Source organism: Poecilia reticulata, chromosome 10 (genome assembly GCF_904066995.2).
Source record: "Poecilia reticulata chromosome 10, P_reticulata-male-v2, whole genome shotgun sequence".
NCBI classification, from domain to species: domain Eukaryota; kingdom Metazoa; phylum Chordata; class Actinopteri; order Cyprinodontiformes; family Poeciliidae; genus Poecilia; species Poecilia reticulata.
In genome coordinates this window covers 26,296,366-26,317,951 of record NC_088839.1, presented here as the reverse complement: position 1 = coordinate 26,317,951, position 21,586 = coordinate 26,296,366, and the positions used below count along the sequence as shown (strand labels likewise).

The 21,586-nt window shown below is 39.0% G+C and overlaps 1 long non-coding RNA gene across 3 annotated transcripts in view; it reads left to right on the top strand.

Annotated features, from left to right (window-relative positions):
- LOC108166657 (uncharacterized) overlaps positions 1-20,295 on the top strand; it is a 63,114-nt gene extending 42,819 nt beyond the window's left edge. For 2 of the 3 annotated variants that reach the window (XR_014089345.1, XR_001777021.2), the window contains one exon: positions 14,481-20,295. This is a non-coding gene — a long non-coding RNA (uncharacterized LOC108166657). The remainder of the gene's footprint in view (positions 1-14,480) is intronic. The other variant, XR_014089346.1, reaches the window with a different exon arrangement.
- Positions 20,296-21,586: the final 1,291 nt, after the last annotated feature.

Sequence of the window (21,586 nt, the reverse complement as noted above, 5' to 3'; positions counted from 1 at the left end):
TCTGATAAAGTGGATGCACAGTGTTGTCTGTGATGGTTTTAATTTTATAAAGAATCCTGATGCTCAGTTCATAAATCTAGGAGTTTGTTTCATCCCCACTAAGAACCAAGAACCCGGTCTGGAGACGCTCAGTTCATTCTCACCAAAATGATTAACATCAACTTCAAATTTTATTTTCATCTCTACTAATAATGGTTCAGACGGGAGAAGCTTGGTTCATTTGTACACACTACCATTGAGACTCTTTGCCACTGAACCAGGAATGACCAAACGATGAGAAAATAACTTGTGTTGTTCCCTTCAAATAACAATGTGGAGTCTAATCAGAGTATTTTATTAATTGCTTTCATGCCACTTTATTCATTTTTTCTTTTCTTTCATGTGCCCTAAACACAGCTAGTGGGGAGCAAGAACAATAAAGGATGATCAGATGGTTACATTTTGTTAAAGTTTTTTGTTACTGTGGCACAAAGACGTATAAATCACTCTTAGTAAAGACTCCTCCACTCTGCCTCCCTTCACTCATGTAGAGATCAGCCTTCCCCTGACGCATTTACATACGTTGCTGCAGGGCAAAGATAGTTTCCCGTTTTATCTGCGCTGAGTTTATGGGAAGTAGCTTGCTGAATTGTTTTGATTTACTTGTTGTGCGAAGGGTCAAATGTCAGCCTGAGGGCAGGCTTTGAAGACCAAGTGAACTAGGCAAGGATTGACATTTTTGACTAATACAACTTTTTTTTTTTTAGGTTTGCCGACGTTGTTGGTGAATATGCCCCCATTTGTGATTTAAAGTCATGCATTTATGCACATCAGTGTGCATCAGGTGAGTTGAAGCTGTCTGTGCTGGTGCAGTTAGAATCTCTCCATCAGTGCTGACCCAGGCAGCCATCATCGTTCTCGAGCTGTAATTCACCCCACTGCAATCAGGGTCCTGATCTGGGCTTCTGTGAGACCTCTCCACTCCAGATGATTCTTCTCCTGATTGGCCTAACTGGACTCCTGTCTGTGGCGGCAGATTAGCATGAATTGTTTTTTCTTATGTGGCACACAGATTGGGCCTTGTTAGCATTCACACCTCCACATCCAAAGCTCCTGGGAGGCTCAAAAATGCAGAGGAAAACTAGACTTGCTGGATGATTTTTACTGTCAAAGAAGCATAGGAACTGCAAATATTAACTTTTGTAACACGGCTTTTTTATTGTCTGTTAATAGATATTACAAAAATCAAAAAAATGGGAGAGCTTTTCAACACTTTTCCATTTGAAAGAAGAGCATGTGAGACTCGTCAGTCCAATTCTGTGTAGGCAATATAATTTGCTTTCAAATGTATTTTTAGGTAATTTATTTAAATACTTTTGTTGTTTTTTTTGTCCAGTCCAATAATAACCTAGGAACAGAGCCTGCATTTAGGACATTGGCATCTCTAGTGAAGATGTGTAAAAAGCCTTATAGTTGTTTTATCTTTTTATGCTGATCTCACACTAAAAACAAAAAAAATGCAACCTTAAAATTATGGAGGAATATAAAATTATGAGAATAAATTTGTGTGAGAATAAAGTTGTTATATCACGTCGTATGAGGATGGTACAGTGGCCAACAGGTCCAAATGTGCAGCAACAGAGAAAACAAAAAAAAAGACATGCGCACAAATGAAATGCAGCAAACATAAAAATAGACGCAAACAAAAAAGAATACAACCACAAATAAAATGCAGCAAACAAAAAAGAGGATAAGATGACGCATCTTATCCTCTTTATATATATATATATATATATATATATATATATATATATATATATATATATATATATATATATATATATATATATATATATATATATATATATGCTACACCAGAATTTCCCGACTGGGGCAATAATGAATATTCTATTCTATTCTATTCTATTCTATTCTATTCTATTCTATTCTATTCTATTCTATTCTATTCTTACATGTTATACTTTGTAAAAAACTATGTCAAACACAACATTGTTGTTATGTTAATTGGAAGAAATATTTAAAGCTATTGTTTGAAAGTTTATTGCGGCTCCTAACAGGTGACTCCAGACCACTTTTCAAAGAATGAGGAAATTCTGGGTTACTAAAATGCTTATCCTGTCATTACAAGGATATTCATCGTCCATGCGTCATCTTATCCTGATGACATCATGGCTATTTCAGGCTCTGCAACTTCAGCAATCAGAAGCATAATAAAACTAAAGTCAACTTTAATGAAGTTGACTTTATTCTCTAATTGCAGAAAGATACCAAAAGTTTTAAATTCTGCAGTTTTTAAAAAAAAATACAGTCATATCTTAAACTTCAATTAATTTCAGGCTATTTCTACAGCATTAATTTACACAGACTAATCTTTTTTTTTGACTATTAGTCAAGTCAGGTCAAGTTTATCTGTATCGCACATTTCAGCAACAAAGCACTTCAAAACGCTTTAAATGGCAAAAACGTAACATACAAAAATGTGTCACTAAATCAAGCATACACTACTTTAACTTTGAACTTAAACTTTAACTAATTTAATCAGTGATATCTTGGTAGCAGACTGAATGAATAAGTCTTTAGTAGATTGTTATTTTAAATGTCTGGTCTGACAGCAACACATCAAACTGGATGAAAAAGTTTTTTTTTTTTATTGTTTTGTTCTTTGTTCTGAGTATGATGATGTCCCTTAGTTTAATATTTTGGATTACTTCCAGACACTTGATACAAACCCCAAATATCTGAGACCCTTTTTATGTCTTTTAAAACCTTTTTTAATGCAAATATAATGCCTTTGCATGTTCAGCGTTTACAGTTAGTCAAACCGAATTGCCCTCACAGAAACAGTGCTAGCACAGGTGTGTTTATTCAACAACACAAAGGGAACATCATTTGCGTAACTTTTATTTGATGCTTTTTATTCAGAGGATCGCTGGGAAGCTTGAACTTGTAACACAAGAATAGCAATTATTCAAAAAAAAAAAGAAAAACAACCAAGAGTTTAAAAAAAATGGTCTGCTTCTAAAAAGATGCATAAATCATAAAGAAGACACTTAAACCTTCACTTTCTCATTATCTTAGCATTTAGCAAATATAGATATACTGAATTTTTTTATTATGATTTAATATCAAACATTGAGAAGAAAAAGGCTTATATGTCGTTTATACACTGTAAATAAATATGTGGCTTCAGCTCAACCATGTTGGCTGTTGAAATGAAACTTGAACTGTATTTTTTTCTGTTATTCAATGATGATTCAGGTTTCACTGAAGAAGATATGAATCAGATAAATTTCCCTCGGTGGAATTTCACAAGCAGAGAAGGAGAAGGGAGGGAGGAAGGGAGAGAAAGCCCTCAAGTGTACATATGTCAGATAATCCCACCTCTTGCATCTGAGCAACACGCTCTTGACTAGGGCGTAATGATAATTATGATGATTTACAACTTGTTCCTCTGGCTGCGTTGGCTACATTACATTGGCTATTTATGTTTGAAATGCCCGGAGTAAACATTCAAGACCGTAGCATGATAAAAGAAAGGCACCGCTCTGATTTGCGCAATCGGCTCATCCTCTCGGACTTGTGCAAATCCTTGTTTGCTTGCGATAGCGAGGCAACGTGGAGTTTCTCTGGATTAAGCCTGCACTCCTGTGTTTGCTGAATTCACTCATGGAGTTGATGCATTATGTATGTGTTTGCCTATAGTGTGTGTTTAGTATTGGAAGGCGGGGCAAAAGGGCTCAAAAAGTTGACGATCAAGATGGGGGCAGGAGGGTGTTTGCGTGTAGGGACCTCAGCTCCCAAGAGGCCTGGACGAGCCAGAAACCCGAGCTGGTAGGACAGGGATGGGAACACGTGAGACTCTGGCACATGGTGGCTTGAGTTACCTTTCCTAGCTCTGAACTTTTGGCCCTGGTGGCCAAACCTCTCCACCCATTATGACTCCGGTATTGCTCCACCTGCCTCTTTTTTCTGCATCTTATATTAACATCACGCAGCTCACCTGCTACATGTTAATATTTCACTGTGTTTCGCAACTAATGAGCTCTGAATTGCTTATTTTTTCATGTTTGTGTGTTTGCTGTCTGTTCAGACAAAAGACTGGCTGGGCCCCTGTGATCAAATCTCCGTCTATGCACCAGTCTGAAGGTAAACTCCTTCCACCAGGCAGCCAGGAAAACCTGACTTTCAGGTCTCCCACCCACACTCATTGGACGCCTGTCCTCTCACCTGTGCAAATATGAAAGCGGGAGAAAGACACAGCGAGCGAGGGAGGGTGGGGGAGAGTGAAATGGAAAGATATCCCAGTCTTTGGTTGCAAGGCGGGGTGCAGAAAAGAATACAGCACAGCTGAGCAAACCTCCACCGCCATAGGACTTCACCTGTGTGCTCTCCACTTTTCTTCTGTCTGTTTTCTCTCTTAATCCATTCTTTCTTTCCATAACTGGCCCGACAGCAATAGAGAGCAAAGGCGTTCTTTTATAGCCGCTGAATAGAGATTTCCTTTGAGGTTACGGAGTTGATACACTCGGTAATGCCACTTTTATGCCGTGGTCACAATGGACAGTGATTTACTTTCTGCCTCGGGGGACACATCCTCTCTTTAGAAGCGTTTCCGTGTAGGTGTAGGCATTAGCTGGATATTAGAAAGGAAATCCTTTTATCTGCCAGTATCCTCAGTGGATTCTTAGCTAGATTTAAAATGCAACTCATAATGGCTGTTGTTGTAAATAAACCAAATTGAGGAGCCACAAGTCCAGCTGGTGAGGATGGTGGCATGTCAGTCTGAATACATTTATTCAGTCTTTATTATTCTGTTCTCGGGCTCCTTAATTAATCTGGTGTTTTCCTGCATCACATTTATCTATAAGCAATGGTTGCTTTAAGCATTTCCTTCTTTTTTAAATGTAGTTTCCTGAAATAGTTTACCTGTCTACATTATGTAAAATTGTGTAAATTATTTGAAATGTTCTTTTTTTTTTCAGATTGTAATGATCCCACATGAAGCAACATAAATTGGGTGAAATTGTTAGAATTTTATTTAAAGGTTTCCTGAAACCACACAGGGTCAGAAATATACATATAGTCTCAATAATATGCAAACACCCTCAGGAATGTTTCCCTAAATATCCACAGCAAGTTGGAGAGACACAAGTTTCAGATATCAACAAGCTTTTGGTATCATTTTTGGTTGGATATTTGTCCACCAGATACGGTAGAGTGTATTTTAATTTGGTTGCTGAATTTGACCTTGCTTTTATTTGTAGTAGAGATGCACCAATCCACTTTTTTCACTTCTGATACCGATATCTGAAGTTTAGTATCAGCCGATACTGATCCAATACAGAAAAACAGTGCTAAAACGTTTAATTTCTAAAACACAAACATAAATGTGTTGAGCTGCTAGTGCTGCACCAGTACAGCACCAGCAGCTTCTAACTCTTCGCCAAACATGTAAAGACAACACAATTCTAATTTGTTCAACATATTTGATGTTGATGAAATATGTTGATCGGTATTCCATTTACTTCTAATCAAAATCAACTCTAATTCAGCTCTACTTTACAATGATAAGCTTTATTGAGATGCTCATTTCAGTTTCCAGCTGGTTCCTGCTCATGCATTCAAAAGTATCAGTAGCTGCTTTAAAGACAGTAATATCACTGTTCTTGAGAGATATGTAGGGTTTTGATCAACTGTAAACCATAATCATTAAAAGTGATGGAAATAAATGCCTGAAATTTTGCACCTTATTCATGTCAAATATGTACGATTTTACTTCTTGAACTAATTTGCTGAATATATTTATGCACATAGTGAGAGTGTGTAAACTTTTCAATCAGCAATTAATTTGTTTCAAAACATTCTGACAGAGGTTTCCTGATTTTTAGGATTTTAGGGACAAATGAAAGAATAACTGAAAAAAACGATTGACAGTAACGTTTAGCTACAGTCAAAACCCAACAACAATAGTGCCACTACAAAAGCATTGTACTGCAAAAGCAATATGTTATCATATTAAAGCCACGGGATATAATTTTATGCACTGAGGACTTCTGCTTAATTCCAAACAGTTTTTTTTTGTCTCTGTCTTGATTGCAACAGAAAGGCAACTTTCCTTTGCTTAAACAAAGGACCTAAGTACTTCCTATTCCAATGATGTTTAATAAAGTGACAAGCAAACCAACTAAACCTCAGGAAGCTGAAATCAAAATAAAAAAGCCAAACTGTGTGGACAGCTGCAGGAGAGACAAACTATATGAGCACCGCAAATAGACTTTAAACGCATTCCTGGAATGCGTGACTACTGAAATACAATGAATTCATCAGCCACGATGCGCCTGGCTGACATGGTGAAGCAAAAACAAGTATGCCCCACATGCCTGCTGCCTGCAAGGTGGTGGAGGAGATGTACAGATACGAATCTTAACTCAAAACAAGAGGGAGAGAACATAATATGAGTGTAACAAGTGGAAACTGTGACCACCCAGCAAGATACACACAACAAATTAAGGTGTGCAAAGATTTAACTGGAGATTAAAGTTTGTGTATCCTGATTGCATGAAGTTAAAACATGTTTTGTCCGTTGCTGATTTGCTCCTGTAATGACTGTAAAATAAATCCAGAGACAGTGTTAAGCTGCTTCTACAGTGTGAGGAGCTTATAATGATGGTGAGGAATAAGTGAAGCTTGTCACATATGAAGGCAGATAGTCTCACACCTATTTGCTTTCTGCCTCTTTAGTTTTTCCCCTCTCTTCCATGCAGGTTTGGGCCTGAAATACGTGCCAGACCTGCTGCCAAAGCCTTGGCCTCCACCTCACCCTGCAGACATGGCTGTACACACACGCATATATGCAAACACTCACACACACTTCCATATGTACAAGTCGGGATGAACGTGAATCTCCTATTGGTGTTTTTTTCATATTGGAAAAGCACTGAACTCACTTGCACCTCCTCAAAAATATGCAATCAGTTTTTGACGCTCTTATCAGTTCTGCGCCCTGTCTATCTCTGATGACGACGCTGTCGCGCGGCCTCATACCACATGTGCAGACTCAGTCACGATCAGAGCAACATTCACACGGTCCCTCTCGAGAGACAACATAAACATACACTTTTGATTTGTCGGTTGTCTGTCAGGCATGACCTATTTTTAAAACGGTAAACACACCTACACACATTCTCCCATGCCGGGTCACACCCACTGCAGCCAGGCCACGCAGTGGGTCTGCCCTCATTGCTGAGGACATTCAGCTAGATTATAAGGGAGAAAAATTAGTCAGGTGAGGTAAATCTCGACACCTGAAACTCGCCGCCTCTCTTTAAAGTTGTTTTCACCACTGCCCCCGCACTTAATGCTACAGCACCGACTGATAATTGCACGCTCTGAGCTAGTCTTGTAATTGCATAGCACATACCTGCTCAGGGTGTAAGCCCATCTACGGAACATGGGGCCCCTCTGCGAGATATGTAAAAATGATGCATTTGGGTTTTTTGTATCCGACGGTCTTTTTATGCAGCTTCATTCTGCTGTGAATGAGTCCCATAGATCCAGATGTTAGCTCACATCCAGATGTTTATTTTTTCTTAAATCAAAACTCCAAATGTCAAAAAACTAGTTATTAAATGCTTAACATAACATTTAGTAACAAAGTCAGACCATCGAAGGTTAAGTGTTGACGATTTTGAGCTGTCAGTTGCCATGTAATTCAGTAGAGATTTTAATCCCGTGGTTATTTTTCGTGACATGTGCGTGAGTCAGGTTGTGTGCATGTGTTTGGCCGACCATGACGCCTTTTATCAAGGCACAGTGCAGCTAAAAGCAGTCCAAACGTCACACAAAAATACTCATGGCTGTGTCATATCAGCTACCTTCATCGTTTTGAAGAAGTGGAAGAAAAGGAGAAATATTTAGCAGTCTTTATATAAAAAAAAGTGGAAGACAGTGGGAGAAAGTGGAAGCAAACGAAGGCTGACAGGGAGATTAAGCCGCCTACTATTTAGCTGGCTGATCCGGGGAGCAGCTAACTGGAATGAGGAGTGGCCACAGAAGGTTGTCACACAAGGTCTGTCAAAAAAAAAAAAAAAATGCAAACACGGAAAATTCAGCCTTAATACTATAAACTGCAGATTATGACTTAAGTACTTGGCAGAAATGCTTGTTTGCAGAAATTCTCATACCTTTGTTAGTAGTTTAAAAACATTTTAATCATGAAAATGTTCAGATTTTAAGAGTTTGCATAAGCTGTTTATAAAAACCAGCATGGCAGATACATTAGACATGACATTATGACCTAAAAGTTTGTGGGCCTGATTTTTGCTGCCAAAACTTCCCCTGACCTTCTTAGGCATGGACTCATTTATAGCCCTGAAGGTGTGTTTTGGTATCTAGAAGTGGGATGTTAGCAGCAGATTGCTAAAGTCCCATAAGCTATTAAATGGGCAACCACTGATCAAACTTATTTGTTAAGCATATCCAGAGGAAAGCCAAGTCAAGACCCCAGGCTCAATGTTTTGCTTTTCAAACCATTTTTGTCTTGTGTTAGGGTGCATCTTCCTCCTGAAAGAGGTCAGAGTGATCAGCTGTTATGAAAGGATGCAGATAGTTTGCAACAACACAGTGCTGGAACATTGCCCAAAGAATCACTCTGCTTCCTGGTACCATGTGCTTCTCTAAGTGACATCCTGCTCTTTCTGAAAGTCTGCCTTCAGGAAGTCATCACAACATCACTCCTCCCCTTTTACAACATTTTTACCAGTGTTGGACTGCGAAGTAGCTCATATAATCATCAGCGGCTCTACAGTTCCACTTGGTGTTTGCTAATTGTTGCTGGCTAGTCTGAAGGAGCTGGCTGGGGCAGACATGGGGGTGAGGTGGTCTGTAAGATGGAAGCTCGGAAGTTTAGAAACTGCAACTCTGAGGAGGATCTGTGCCTAGAAGGCAGAGCCAGGTTCCAACCTGGAGTTTTGCACAGCTGAATGGTTGCTATGGAGATTAAAGGATTTCTCAGACATGCATGACAGAATCATGGCAACACTCCAAGTATGTTTTTGAACACGGAATAGCATAATGACATGATGCAAAGCTCAAAAAATGAACTTTACATAACACTGCCACTTTAGTTCTGCAGATTGCTCTGCCTTCTTCCATTGCTCTGTTAGTCTGATGTCCATTTTAGTGCTGTCAGAAACTGAACAAGAGCAGTGAACAGCATTTGCTTCTAACCTGCTTCAAAGAGCCTTGGCTGCCAGTGACCCTGTCAACAGTTCACTACCATTTCTTTCACTTTTATAGGGTACGGTGGATTGCTGGTATTCGCGGGGGTTAGGGACCACAGCTGCCCACAAATAGTTGACATCCACGAACACCTAAGACTCCAATTAAAATGCTTCTAACCATTTTGTTTTAATAGTTCAAACTCCAAATATACTGGAATACACTGTGGAAAATGCACAAGCTTGTATTAGTCTCCGTGTTGGAGGGTGCAGCCAATCATGCAAATGTCATGTAGCTTGTCAAGTGCCATTGCTCCTAGGCATTTCAGCTTCCCAAGCTGCATTTTCTTTCAAATATTTTAGAAAAAAAATCCACTAACAGGCAGATTTTCCAAGAATAATTAGGAGTTATGTTACACAGAAAAATCCACAAAGAGGGTAAAACAAATATTTTTAGCTAATTTTCCCTTCCATTAACTTTGAGGACAGCTTAGTAACTAGCTGCCAATTTGCCACCTTCTAACAGGTGAAGATAAAATCTGTAATTCACTTCTTCTGTCAGGTGTCACAATATTATGATCAACACCAACAGTGCACAGTCTTGCAAATTGAGTTTTGGCCCCTTCCAGATTTTTCCTGTTTTCACTTTTTTTGTCACACTTACATGTTCAAAGATTACTTGAGTAAATACTGAAATCTTTTTTAAATTATGAATTTATCCCAGCCAAATGAACTGCCCCCTGAAGCTAGTAATGAGCCTTTCTACTCTTGGCGGCAACAACTGTCTTCAAGTGTTTGCCAAAGACTGGCAATAATTATTTTTATTTACTGTGAAGGGCTTTCAGATTTATACCTTGGCTTTGAATAGGCCTCTTCAAATCCTGTATTTTTTTTTTTAGCCACTTAGAGGTAGACTTGTTGGTGTGCCTCAGATTGTCGTCTTGTTGAATAACCCGGAGCGCTGGAGGTCCATGTCTCAAACTAATGGTCCAATTCTATTGGTTCCATCATCAGTACTTGCAAGTCGTCCCGGTACCGAAGAAGCAAATTAACCCCAGACCATCACACAACAACCACCATATTTCACAGTGGTGTGTAGCTTTCAGAAATATTGTGTTAACTTCAAAGTAACAGGATCCATACTCTGTAATTAGTGCACAGAATATTTCCCCAAAAGTTTTTCTCAAGAGATCTTCAAGATGTTTGTCGGCAAATATGAAATGGGCCTTTGTGTTTTAACCTTGAAACTCTCCCGTGACGACTACTCCAAGTTGTCAGACAGGTTGTGTTTGAGGGAGTTCTCGATTCTTCAGGTCAGACCGCGTTCAGGAGCGGTTTCACCTTGAACCCGAAAGTGTGGCTCTTTACAGTTAATTTGTGGAGGGCAGTTGTATTAACATAAGGACAACAGGATTTTCTGACTCTTGTTCAAAGTGACCAGGTCTCCTCCCGTCAGTGATACCAGCCAAGGTATTTCTCCACACTGAACTCAGACAGCTAAGGAACATAGTGGGCCACTGCTTTAGTGTTATTCATAGCATTATAAGTGAATATTTTGGTGTTTTAATGCACACAGAAGCCACATTGGTTACCAAACTCCGAGTTGCACGAGAGACTTTAAGTTTCCATGTTGGAATTGTAACTTCAGTTGGTCTTCGATTGTTTTTTTCCAGTTTGAAACTTGAAATTTCTGAATACAAAAGCAAAGCAGCATTCAAGTCATTTTCAAACAGTGTGTACCTAATCTATGAAAAGGACATTCAGACAAATGTTTAGAAAGCAATGTGCAGATGACAAATTCATCTTACAGCACACAAGTATATTATATCAGAGAAGGTCACCCGTTTCAGTGACATGTTAGTTTACACAATGACTGTGGACAGAAGAAAATAGAAGAAACTGAAAGGCTAAGACAAACTAAAAAAAACATTTGATTATAAGTTGGATTTTTGCTCTTCATGGCTATATTCACAACAGCCCAGCGTACGCTCTCATCCGTCTGTCTAGAAAGTCTGGTTAGTTTGGGAAGGTGTGAATGTGCAAACGACATCTGATGGAAACTCTGGCCTGCCTAGAAACCTTGTTCTGGTTTTAATTGAAGTGAACTCTGGTATGGTTCAAATAAATATGTGGATGCAAGTGGACTGGAGACCGCTCCACAAGCAGGAACCAAACTCTAGCTCAGGGCATTCTGGGTAAATACAACCAAAACAAATGCAAGAGCCTAGCGCTAATGAGAGATAAGACTCAAATAAGAACGCCTATAGCCAATAAAATCTGATGCTACTCCATCTTTGTTTACATTTCATGAAGAAGGAAGAAGCTCTCATGTATTCTTTAGACATTTTTATGTTGTTTCCTTCAGTGGTTCTTGGATCAGCACCACCACAGGTGATGGAGGAAACAGGTTTTTCTTAGGGTTCGGTTTGTTTGACACAGTGAAACCAAACTGCAAATGTAACAAATGTTGCAAACGAATTGTGTCTACTGGACTATCAGGTGTGAAAAACCCTAAAAGGTATTCTATCGGTTGGGAGGCGTTGTGTTGTCGTCTCGGTTGGAGGCGGCTGCTGTTGTTGCTAATAGCCGCAGGGCCTGCCGCTCTTTCAGAGTGACGGTATCGGGAACTTAAAGCCTGTAAATCTTCAGGAAACCTCCTTCCTTCCCTCTAATTCCTCGTGGCAGGCTGTCTCAGGCGATGGTTGGAAGGCCTGCGGGGCCGCTCCGGTGGGGAAGAAGGGCTTTACTCGGCGTGTGTGTAACTGTGGTCGGAGCAGGACCACAGGGAGAGCCGCTGACCACAAGCGTGCTTCACCATGTGTAGCTTCCATCCCTGATTAAGTGTGCGTTTAAGTGTGTGGTTTCATGCTGCAGGTAGGAGGCAGAAACCTAAAATAGAAAGAATTCAAACCCGAGGGGTTAAAAACCTCTAATCTGTGTCCTCTGCTTCCCTGAGTCAGTTGGGTGACAGCTCAGTATTTCGGGACACATATTATATCTCATCTGCTCTGTCAGGCCTGCCTAAATGTTTACAGACTCATCCTTTTAGCCTGCATCAATGTAACCTAACACCCAGCCTCTTTACAGTCATCTGCTTAACTACCTGGCTGTCCAAAGGCTTAACCTGTGTCTTAAACAAACCTATAAAATCACTGTTGGTTCCCAACACTGTTCAAACAAGACTTTTTTCCCCCCTCAGATTGGAGCCTGCAGGGGAATCCTTGGGTCCCTTTCTGTTTGATAGCGCCCACTAGTGGCTGCACAACAGTACTGTCACTGCGAATGTGAGGGGATTAAAGAGGCTGTGCTAAGTTTGTCATAAAAAATAGGTTAGGGGATCGGATTTGGTTTAATAATATTAATTTATACTTTCATTTTAAAAAATATCAGGATGTGCATTATTTAATTTTCTATTTATTTTGGTTTTTCAAATGCCTCTTTTCTTTGAGATTCCAGGTTCTTGTGGATCATTCAGCAGTGTGTGTGACCCACTCCACTGTACTGTTTCTCCTGAAACAGTGTTTACATATAATTGAGTAATTACCTGTAAAAGATAGCACCCCTGTGGCTGTCATTTTCTCATCTGAATCCCCCGTGGACCAGATATTTTACTTCAGAACAAAGGGGGAAAAAAAAGAAAAGCACAACAGCTGAGCAGAGATCTCTCACTTGGCTGCTGCTATGCATAACCACCTTCATGTTGTTTCTAAATGGGCCTTGCCGGCACTGAAATCACAGGAAACAAGAGCGAGTCTAGAAGAAATCATTTGCCGACTCTGACTAGATGACGGTTGCTCATTCAAAATTGCACAAAATCGCAGGATGATAATTTGGCGTTCCTTTGTAGGTTTCAGAATCCCACGGTGAATGGAAAGTTGTAACAGGCACATTGTGCGTACACTAGAGGCCTCACCCACAAAGGCATTTCAAAGACAAACAGCAGAGCTGTGGCCTGAGTGCCACAGAGGCGAAAGTGCTCATTCTTTTTGACATACGCCAGCCAAAGTTCAGCCTAACGGCCGTGTCATTACAGTGTAAAGGGACCTGTGTGCGGCAGACCTGTCCCTGTCCTCCGTTCCTGAAAGTCTTTAAATCTGCTCATCCTCTTTCTTTCCTTTCATCTCCTCGTGTAATGCTGCTTATAAAAGTGTTGCTCTGCATTGTGCAATCAGTTTAGGTGATCTCTTTGTTTCGCACAATCTCAGATATTAGGATTGTTATGCAATTAAATGAGATGTTAAATTGGTTTGTAAGTAGATTTAGATATGTGTAAAACAGTCAGTCTCAATTGGTTTTTTGAGTAAATTAAATGAACTGTTCAGTTATTTATTAAAAAGTGAGCATTTCATCATCCCAACCTACTTTCAGAGCAATTTGCACTCAAAATGAATGACGTAAACTAAAATTGAGGACATATATTCCCAGGTTTCAGTCTTCCGCTGAGGAAATGAATGAAATTCCTTTTTATCTTGCTAAGGATATTTTTGTACTAAATTCTGGAGCAATCATGTTGAGAAGGTATTTTACTCATTTCCTCTTTCATAACATGGAGATGATTAGAACCTCTACAAATATTTCAGAGCCAGTGTAGTTTAGTGTTGCAGGACAGAATTAAAATCTGCTGAACCTGTTCTGCAAGAAAATACTGCACCTTCCTAAAGTATCCATACTCCCTGCATGCTTTCTCATTGTCACCTTATCACTCTATTGACATTTGATGCAGGAGATCCACACAAAGGGGCAGATAGTTGTAAAGTGGAAGAATAAGTAAGAGTATTTTGCAAATATTTTTCCAAGCAATAATAAATGTGGTTTGTGTTTGTTTTCAATCCCTGCAAAGCAGTAAGATGGGAGAACCGTGTTTTTCTTAAATTACAGCTTCACATCTGTTTTGTCCAAACCAGTTTTACTCATGCAGAGACATTTTTATTCATTTTCTTTATGAAATATGAATTTGATAAAGATCAGTCATATTAGTTGATGAGCTGCAAAGTCTCGCTACAGATTCTTTACTGGATTTAGGCCTGAACTTTGACTGGACCATATGAATTAATTTTACATAACATCACTGCGCTGGCTGTTTGTTTCAGGCTGTTGTTCTGATGTAAAACTCTGCTCTATAGTTTCGTCTTTTGTCGCCTGTAACAAGTTTTTTCTCCAGAATTGAGCTAAATTTAGCTCCAGCTAATTCTGATCCACTTTCCTTTCCATGCTGCATGATGCTGCCACCACCATGTTTCACTGTGGGAAAGATGCACGTAGTTAGAGCTCTGTCTCTTCTGACCAGGTAACTTTCTTCCACTTTGTTTTTTCTTTGTGACAAAACGTCTCCCTCTCTTTATGTCTCTTATAAAGGCCAGACCTGAGAGATTAATCTTTTTCCTTCCACTTCATAATTATGTTCTACTTTGTGTTGGTCTGTTTGTGATTGTACCTTGACAAAATGTGAAAAACTTACATTTGTAACTGGAGAGCTCTGTCCTTCCCCTTCTCTTACATTGAAGTTCACTTTTAAAATCCTATCCACCTCATGCCCTTTAAACTTGAATGTGACCTTCTTTTTTCCACCCTCTTTATGCATTTTTTTGGGGTAGAAATCAGCTCCAAACTGGGTCTCCGTTCAGAAAGAAGTGGAAGAAGCTGGAATATTCGGTTACAGATGCATTTCCATTCGATTGTCCTAAAGGAGGGCGAGTAGAAGTAAGCGATATGAGTTGAGGGGATCATATTAATGTAACTAACACACACCATAATCCCACAGGACTTCCTTCCCATTCCCATTTGAAGACACACCCAGGATGACAGGTAACACGAGAGCACCTTTCACAGGGTCAGATTGGAAGAGGTGGGAAAAACAGGTGAGGTTACTCTCTGATTATATTCTGCCGAATATCTCTGGTTTCTCTGATTTGTTGGCGTCTTATTTCAGTTATTCTTTCTCTTTCACTTTAACACACACAAATTATTCCACGTGAAAGATTCATTTGGAATGCAGGAAGTGCCTGAAACACGCCACATAAGCCACTGTTTTTTTTTTTTTTTTTCCGAATCAGTATTTGCCCGAGTTTCTGGAGTCTCGGAGGGACAGAAATATGCTCTGATGTAATGCGCGAGATAGGGATCTTTTGTGGCTGGGTTATGAATCGCAGCATAATATGAGCGAGTGCGCGGAGAGCCGCGTCGAAGCTGGGGCTGGCGTGGAGAGGAGGGGTGGGTGGATCAAGCAGTGTCACAGGAATCCACAGTGTTGTGAGAGCTCCATACCTTTCAGCTTCATTAAACCAATTTCACGCCGAGGTGAGCTAAGAGAGGAAGCTCTGAATCTCAGCGCCGGCAACAATGGTGCATTGAAGGGATGAGGCGAAAGTAAATTAGGTACCACTTCACAGACGGCAAATTAAAATCTGAAAGTTGGATAGGAAAAGTTGAGGGTAGATGATTATGTCTTTATTGTGGTTTCTCTCCTCAATCTAGAAAGCCCTCCTTTCCTTTTAGCGACCACCTTTGCCCCCACCCCACACACCCCACAACCCTCTGAGAAAAAAATAATGATCTATTTCTTGTCTGGTAATTGGTTTCTAAGATGCTCCCACTCAAAGCCTGGATCTTAAATACCAAGCTGCTCATGACCCTCCTTTCAGCCACTTAATTTGCTTTAGCTTATCAGTAAGATTTCATATCCTTGAAAATCATATAAATTAAACATTAATGTCAGGCTTATTTCAGTGCGATCATTGACCTCCACTATGCATTGACCCACTTTATCGGATTTGGTGCTCAGTATTTGTAAAGGCTTTAATGCAAAACTGTGACCTAATCATAATTGGCTGTATGTTATCGTAAAGTGTTTTTATGAATTTTTCAACTGGATTTTGAGCATTTGCGAAAAAGAGAAAATGCTGAGTAATTCAGGGCTCAAAGTAATCGCACACAAATGTTCCAGCAAGACAATTTAAAGAGCGGGAAACAAAAGAAATAGTAATTACAGTTTCCTTTCCAAACTGTTATCGCTGCTTTATTTTATTCACCTAATTTGTCTAGTTAGGTCTGGGCTTTGAAAAGCATTTATTTGATCTCTACAAACTCTTGGCTGAAACATATTCCAGGCAAATTTAAATTTGGGGTACTGCCACAGCTGGTAGCATTATTGTGTTGTAGCAAAAAGCTATTTGAATCCAGTTCTGGAGGCTTTTTGATTGGAGTTAGCATGCTCTCCCTGTGCATGTGTGGGTTCTCACCTGGTACTCCAGCTTCCTGCCACAGTCCAGACATGACTGCCATGCTAATTCGTTACTGTACTGTTAATCTTAGGTGTGTCTTCATGTTTATGGTTGATTGTCCTGTGTGTCTCGAGGATGATAATTTTGGGTTAAAAAGATGTAATTTCTGATAGCACAGAGACCTTTGGTTGTATACATCTTAGCCGTAATCTTACACTGGCACTCAAACAAGGAAAGGCACGTATCCTAGCATAATTTAAAGATGGTTGAGGCCACAACTTGAACACCAGATATGGAAAATGTGCAAAATTCCTGTGTTGAACATAAGATTCATGTGTTGGGAAATGCCAAATATGGTGATGCATGTGTTTTGCCCAAAGATAAAAAGGAATTCTTCTTATCTTTGGGCTTATATTTTATTTCCAATATGAAATAAAATTCTTTGTTGTTGTTGGATGTACTGAGATTGGGGTTGGAAGGTAATAAGAGAAAAGACGTCCAAAGAAAGATGTCTTCTGTTGTCTACATGGTTGAAAGGTTCTTTGATTGGTCAATCCGATGGACCAAGCCTGACTATCATGTCTTCTCTAGCCTAAGTTATAACAGGAGCTATAGGTCCAAAAACTGAAACATTTTCAACATATTTTTCTGAGATAACTCGAGACAAGAAAAAGCAGGAAGGATTATTAAAAAACTTATTAACTACTGAAACGTATTTCAGCAATCAGTCTTTAAAAGATCCTAATTTGAGTCGATCCATCGTTACCTACTGGTACGGTTTGAATCTTGGAAACATGCAGCAGCAGGCGGCTCCATGAGTAGCCCTGCTGCTCAACTACTCCTCCAGTAGTAAAGCTAGTAAATGTTAATAAATCCTGACAATTCAAACATAAACTAGCCTGAACCTTTAACCACCTACCCTGCTGAGTCCAGCTGATCATCATATAAAATAAACATAATTACTAGACACAGAAATTCAGCAGGGCTGCTGCTGACTTTACAGTATCTGCTATAGATGCATAAAATCAAGCATAAATTTTACTTTGCAGTTTTTAAATGATTTATCAGTCTCATTTGTCTCAAAGTATACACAGCAGAGGTTATTTTTAAGAGCCACTTTAATGATTCTCTTCATTTTTTTCTCTCTGCACAAAACATAAACCGAAGTTGAACATCACTTGACTTTTTAAAATGCTGTAGTGCTTGAAGAGTAGCACAACTTATTCCTGTCTTTTGTGTGTAATCACTGAAAAAAAAGAAAAACAAATCAGCAGAAATATCAGAACAATATTTATGCTTGAGTATAAGTTTGCCTGAATGTTAAACATTCATCTGTCTGTGTTTGCTATAATTATGAGCAGAAATTAAATATCAAGTCATCATGCTAATCCAGAAGGAGACAGGTTCTGTGTACCAAAGACTTCAGGTGCAGAGAAACTGGTGCATGCTTTCATTTTCAGTAGGTTGGATTATTGTAGCAATTTCCTCACTTGTCTCATCCAAAACTGAGCTGCTAGAGTTCTGAACGGTTTACTTTGTATTTTGAACCAGGAAGTATGGAGGAAAAGCAAAATAGGAAGCTAAGCAGGAACGTTAAACCAACTTAGACAAACATTGGATAGCAATGTAATGCAAACAGAAACATTACTACAGAAGCCAAATCTCAACAAGTTGATCAGGCTTCCTGTTAACTTTCTCAGAGTCTTGGCTTACAACTTCAGGGGGGAGGAGCGGTCATGGAGTGCAGGTCAACCAATCAGAGTCTAGAGAATGTGCAAGTTATGCCACGTCACGCACAGCTTAAGAAAAGTATTTATTTTTTTTATCACATCCTTCAGTGAAGAAAGAACTGTGCATGTAAATAAACTCATTAAAGATATCAGATGGTAAATTTGTGTAAATTACAAATTTAGCATAATTTGTCAAGTTATGAGTTATATTCAGAAGATTTAGAATAGTATTGGCTAAAGACAAGAGATTGTTATGACTAAAACAAACATTCAAGGATACTTTAAATATAGTTGGGGAAGTGGTTAAAAAATATAAAAACATCAGATTCTTTGTAAATTTTTATATTGTTTCTGAATTATCTGTCAACAAAATGCTGATATGCATAAATAACCTATTTTAGATCAATTGGGGCAGTTTGAAAAAAAATCATCATGTTGTTCAGAATACTAATTTCCTCAATTGCCCCAACGAGACTCGTTGGTCAGATTATAAATACCTTAAGGAAGTATTAAACATGCTTTAATCCCACATTTCTGTTTTTAAAATTACTTTCATCATTTGTACATGACGTAATATTCTAATTGTAAATGTTATGTTTTTATTACCTGTAATTTGAAAATAATCGTAATCACAGAAATAAAGACTTTCCAACATCCATCTTTGTGTAATTGATCTATATAATGTGCTTTGCTGAGTGATACAGTTTTTAATGTGTAATTTATTGTTGCATTTCAGCTAAAATATCAATCAAGTTTTTTGTATAGCATTTTTCTGCAATAAGTTCTTTACATCATAAAAACACCCCAAAGATGCTTGAATCAACAATTCAAGCATTACATTTTTTCCAAGTGGCATTACACATCAAAATTCTGGTCAGTGTTTAATTTATTCTAGTACTAAAGTAACTCTAAACAGGTGAGTTTTAGTTTAGATTTAAAGGAAATCAGTGTTTTGTCTGGTTTACAATAGGAACAAACTTACAAACCAGGAAGTTTGTTCCCGATTTGTGGTGCATAGAAGCTGAACGCTGCTTCTACTCACCTGCTGGGAAGTATCTTAAACGTCTATTCATTCCATTTTTTAAAATCAGTTATGTACATTTTTAACCTGCATTTGTCCAAATGTCAAAGTGTAAATCTGTGTTTCTGCATTTTTTTGTAATATTTCTTCAGTTCTTCATAGGAAGTGAACTGGTGGGGTCACTCTGGGAGCCACGCAGGCCCCACACAATGCCATGGCAGCAGCATGGCTTTCACTGGGCCTCGCGCTGCTGCCTTTACGAGAGCCAGACAGACGGATCCCCTTCACGCCGCAAAGCCATCAACAAGGGGAACAAAGAGGGCAGGTGCTGAGGACTGCATTGAGTGCTCACCTGCACCCAGCAGGGGAATATAGTGCGTCCAGCCATGCCAAGAGGCCCTCCACATTCACATCCCCACTCACCAGGCACTAATGGGCTAAGATGGCAAGCCAAAGAGAAATTATTTCTCTGTATTATAGACTGAAGCAAATCATTGGCTGATGGTGTTGAATATGACAGTACATGTACCGTACGCACTGTTCAGTTCAAACAAACTTGGCTTCTGCAATATCTAAATCAGGCTGTGACAGAATGCTACTCACTGGGTATCAACGTTTAATCGGTAACAGAAGTGAGGATGAGGGAGCCGACTCTTCAGATTTTTATGCACTGAATTGAATTTTAAATAGAAAGATTTGTTGCAGGCTTGCTGAAGTCCTTACACCCCTGCAGTATTTTACATTTGATCACATTGCGACCTCAAAGAATATATTTGATTGGAATCTTGTGTTCAGGCCAAAACAAGGAAGCAGAAAGTTGCAAAGTGGAAGGAAAATATTTTTTCTATTGCATACGTTTATTTCAAAGACTGCATTCTGTTTGTTGTGTATTGATTTTAATTTGTATTTTATAGTGTTACTCTCTAGTCTTTTTTTCAGTGGCTCTTCTTGTGTCCTGTGTTTCCATTAAACAAATAAATGTGAAATTTTCTTAATGGAAATATGTCAATTTAGAAAAAACTTATTATTTTCAATAGAAAGTATTTGTACTAGGAGGAGATGGTTTCTCAACCGTATCAAAATAAAAATGTTTTGCAAAACTGCAATGGAAAAATTTCACATCACAGGAGTCACATGATCAACAGCCGGAGGTTACTACTGTCGAAAATGACAAAGAAGACGACAAGAAGTAGCAGAAGGATGTTTTTTTTTTCCAGACAATGTGCATCTGGCTCCACCTGAGCTCTCACAGCATCGCTCAATTTATAAAAGCGTCTGTCGTTCGAATGCGCTGAATCCATAGTTCTGTAAAATTGGCAGCTACAATTTTCCCAAGATCCTTGCATACGTAGCCGCTCCCAAGTACAAGGGCTTCTTGTTCCAACACCTGAATAAGTCGCCAACATGAGCGCATGGCTGAATTATGAATATATCTAATGCCATTGTCTACATCCATTCCTATCATTATTTGTTGTGACTTATTGGGTGAACAAGGTTATTCACATATGATTTTAAGTTAATTTCTTATTTAACAAAAACACTGCAACTGCAAAATTGTGTTTTAGCAGAACACAGACAAAGATTTGCACACATTTGTAATGGAAACACGGCAATTTTCTCTCCAGTTCTCATCCAGCTGCTCTGCATTCTGCTCACCTGGTTTCCATGTCACTAATCGCCTCCCAATAAGTTACAAGTCAGCTTGTTTCTCTCACAAATAGCTTTGTTCTGCGATCCTTCTTCTGCTATGCGACTTACCTGTCCTCACCTGTTTTCATTTAGTCTGCAGTCTCCATTTGGATCTGGTTCTACTCTATCACTAACCTTGAAAACGTTATGAGTCGTCATCATACTGTGGGGATGCCTGTCTGTTTCAGGGATAGAGACGCTGAGCATAACTGTTGGCAGGATGGCTGAACAATCTAACTAGAAAATATGTTAACAGTCTGAAAAAACTATGAGACTAGGTGGAGGTTCACCTTCCACCAGGCAGGACGACAACTCCAAACATACAGCCAGAGGCGCAAAAGAGAGATTCAGATCAATGGGGTTTCAACTCTGCACCCCAAAGATCAAAATCAAATTGTTCAACTATTCAGGGCCATCATTTTTTTTTTCATTAAATACACAAGAATAATTGCCGTTGTGACTTTATACGCGTCCAATATTTTAATGACACCAAGAAGTTAGTCTGATTTTCATAGGAACAGGGATCTATAAACATAAAAGGGTGTTGTGCAATTCCCTTGTTGGCATACAAATAAAAATTAAAAAATTCTGTGTCTTGCCTGCCATTAAAATGTAACATTAATCTGCACTAGCAAAACTTGGATCGAAGTTTAAACAAGTCTAACCACATAATCTACTTAAAAATCACAGACAAGCCTTGAAAATAAA